The sequence below is a fragment of the Cyprinodon variegatus genome, unplaced genomic scaffold, assembly GCF_000732505.1.
Source record: "Cyprinodon variegatus isolate N-32 unplaced genomic scaffold, C_variegatus-1.0 Scaffold1663, whole genome shotgun sequence".
In the NCBI taxonomy this organism is placed as follows: domain Eukaryota; kingdom Metazoa; phylum Chordata; class Actinopteri; order Cyprinodontiformes; family Cyprinodontidae; genus Cyprinodon; species Cyprinodon variegatus.
Genome location: NW_015152116.1, coordinates 42965 through 47146, shown reverse-complemented (window position 1 = coordinate 47146; position 4182 = coordinate 42965).

Here is a 4182-nt window from a genome sequence, read left to right as displayed (position 1 = left end):
CAGCAGCGCTCTGGATTATCTTTTTAAGCAGACCTGCGAAGACACTGTTCCAGTAATCAATTTGACTAAAGATTAACCAATGAGTTAGTTTATCATGATCCTGCTGAAACATTAGTCCTTTAATTTTGGAATTTTTTTTCAGGTAATAGAAGGCTGACTTGGTTACTGTTTATATATCACTGAAGGTTCAGGCCTGAGTCCATCACTGCACACAGATTTAAAGACTGATTGGTGTTTTCTAGCTGCATGCTAACTTATAATTGCTCCTCCTGTGGTCTAAAGATGACTCACTTTTGGTTTCAGCTAAAGAATAATTTGGTACATCACTGCTCACATTTCTTCTATGCATTTACCTAGTGCTTAGGTGGGTTCACAGTTACCTGCTGACATCGTAATAAAGCAGTGTGTCATCTGAACTGATAAGAGGAAAATTGTTTATTGCATAACAGCAATTCTTAATAACCTTTCAGTACTGTTGTATCATTGCTAGATATCAGCATAAGCTAAGTCTAACATCATGTACCCCATGCCCTTGGTTTGATACACAGCAGGGGGATGTCTAGATGACAGCACTGATGATGTGAGAAATGGTGTACTCATTTCTGGGGTTAAGTTATAAAATTCATTTTAGATAAAGATGTATAAAATTTGTGAGTGATGTTGTTGCAGAAAGCAGAGCTTGACTCACGTGTTTGTGGATTATGTGCATGAAGTTATAACTCCCCCTGAAAAATTTGCACATTGCCTTTTACTTAGATTTTAGCCAATCTTTACAGAAAACAATGATAATCGCTTAAAAATGACAAAGACTTTATTAGTTTTAAAAATATTCTTTTCTTTATTCAGCAGTTCAGAATCTTTCACGTTCTGCCAATCGAGGTTCTTCTCTCCGCTCCAATTTCAAATCCAAAGATTCAGCAACAGGTAATGACAACATTGTTCTCTGATAATCCTGCAGTAGTATTTGCAGTATTCATTAATATTATCTCTTTGCTGGATCTTCTGCATTTTTTAAGAGATTAAGATTTTATTGACATGCTTGTTTAAAAGAGAAATATAAATAAATATGATAATTTTTTTTTGTTTCCAAGACTCATTTTAAATTCTTTATAAAACAACAACAAAAAAACCAAAATTAATTTAAACTCAAACCACTGGTGGATTTGAGTTTAAATTAATTTTTCAGAGAAAATTTATTTAAACTCAAATCTACCAGTGGTTTGAATAATTTGGGGCTTAACTGTATGTGTGATAATGAAATGAAAAGAGCCAAAGGAAAAAGGGAAGAAAAATGTGTAAAACAAACTAATTTATTACATAACTCAAATATAACAAACATTTAAAGACAAACCAGTCGACTTGTGTAGCTGTTTCACTAATGTTTCCCCATGAGACATTTATGCAGCAATGTTGGAGTGTGAGTTTGAGGCAAAAACACAACATTGTTGTACACTGTGTATTTATGATATATGATATATAGCAAAAAGAAGCCCTGTTTCATGATATTTACACCAATGGAATTTTAAATCTTATTGAACACATATGGAGAATATAAAATGTTTTACCTTAGAAAACAAAAACAAAGACAATATTAATTAAAAGATATATATACTACTACTTCCACTGAATAGATATGTGTGATAGATTGGCAGAGAATTGCTGAATTGCAGAGTAAAACAATCATTTTGTGAAAGAGTCATATTGTCTTTCTAGCATCTAAATATTTTTTTTAAGTTACTATTATTATTACCTGAGCTTTTTTGACACAATGGTTTTTGCCTTAAAACTATGCTCTTGATGCCACTTTAGCCCCATCTCTCTTTTAAATTCTTTAACACTTGAAGCACCAACAAAGTGATGCCTGCAATGCTGGCATTGTAGTCTGGAGTCATCTGCTCCTGAATTTGTTCAAAAGGGGACACGATGAGTTGCTTTGTGGGGTCTGTCAGCCTACTTCATGTTGTCAGTTTTTTTTTTTACTATTACTTTACTGTAATGGTGTGGTATTAAATACATGTACTGGTAAATTTTATTCAAATTTCTTTCTATTGTGAATTAAATTGTCATTTGGAATCTACACAATTTTTTTTCTCAGATAATTTTTTCCTGATACAAAATAGGTTGAATGAGCTAAAAATATAAAGTTTGACCAAAATAAGAATATATTTTCAATGCACTTTAGGTACTCTAAACAAAACTGAAATATGCATTCCAACAATATGGGAAAATAACAAACTCATGGCTGCAGGTAAACACAGGACAACAGCCTCCTCTCCAAGTGTTGCGATACTTTTATGGTGCATTAGAGCAGGTCTGACTCTGGGTGGAATCTTATATGGAGCAACATTTCTCTTAAGGCTCTGCAGAACTAGTAAGAATAAAATTATTATATTTTTGTATATTGGTTTATTTTGTGCTATAACAATGCTGTTTAATCTATGTTTCTCTATATCTTTTCTTAAATTAAAAGAAAAACAGAATTCTAAAAGGTAAGGAATTCTATATATATTGCAGTTATATTGCTGTTGGTGTATTCAGAACAGTAAACAATTTTAGTCTGCTATTGGCCTGTTTTGCATAAATCTTTTAAATAATAACTGGTTTCATTGGATACACCAGACTTGTTCTCAAGCTTCTCTTTTGCTTTTCAAAGTGACATTTATCTGAAGATATTTTGGCTAAAATATCCTTAAACTGCTACTAAATGTAAGGAGTGTTGCTTTTGAAAAGATTTCCTTCACTCTGCAAGAAAAAAAGTGTTTAAAATAACCAATGAAACCTGTTATTTAAATTGCAGCTGAGTATGTTTTTTTTTAACTTACCAAAAATATTTAATAAATCTACATTTTATTTATTGTTTCAACTTAGATTAACAATTTGGAGTCAGAATAAAATAAAAAAAGCCACAGAGCATGGATAAAATTCTTTCATAGTATTATAAGGTCCAGCAAAAAAAAGAAGATATATCAGTTCAAATTTTCTTGAAAAATAATGAAACTAATCATAGCCTTTTCTTTTAAAGCCTCAGAACATGAAATCCTAAAAAGTTATAGATAGCTTCACTTATTAGCAAACAAGATGTTTTGCTGCTTCAGGCGGATCCTTTTATAAAAATAAATACAGGTTTTTCACCACATTTATTTATTTATTATGTATATTTTCGTCATGTAAAGAGGACAATTCTTTCAACATTACATTGTGTTTTAGTTTCCTTACAGTTCCTGAGACACGCATGTCAGGTCACTGGTTATCTCTGTTTTTAGATAACCATGGTTCAGTGATTATTCTAGGATGAATTCAACTGTTCTTACTCCCTTCTGTTTGATGTAATGTCCAATATTTGTAGGCTGATTGAGATTAAACCTACGCTGTTGTCACCTGGATTGCAGAGCTCATATTGGTGAGTTTTTTTTTTCTAAGACTTTAGATTTAGCCTATTAAAGCAAGATTTGTCTTTATTCAAGTTTTGCGACACAGAAAGACATTTGCTGTGTTTAAGAAAAAAAAAATGTTAAGATAAAGTTTTTTTTTAACCTAAACGTCTTAGAGAGTGCCACTACAACTCAGGTGTGCATTCTTGATCTTTGAAATTGTTCCACAAACAACAAATGTGAAAAACTCTGAGCAGATCAAAGCCATCCAGACACTTATGGCATCATTTTCAAAACAAAATAGTCAATAAAATTAAACAAAGCACTTTATCAATGTCATAATAAACATAATTGTTTAATAATAATTTATGCCAACTGTTTCATTTTCAGATCGTTAACACACCAGCTGGTGAAGATCCAGAAACTGTGATCCATAAACAAAACTCTTTTTTTCATATCATTAATTAGATTTATTACACTCAATTTTGTTTGCCGGTTTGCTAGAATGTATTGCATAACAAAAATGTAATGATTGACATAGAAATGCATTGAACTTATTGATGTTTAGTGTAAAATATGCTTAACAAACATTTAATTCATTATAGCTATTAGCCACTATGAGGCTGGTTCAGAAACAAAAATAAGTTTGAAACATATTAGTTTCAAGTTCGTTGATAAAAAACAAAAACAAAAAAAACAAACAACCCCTTTATTTTTTTTATTTTTTATTTCTTTAACAGTGTCCTGTCTGGCAATGTGGCAATAAGAATAATCGTCTAGATGCCAAAAGGAGCCCAACAGATTATACTTT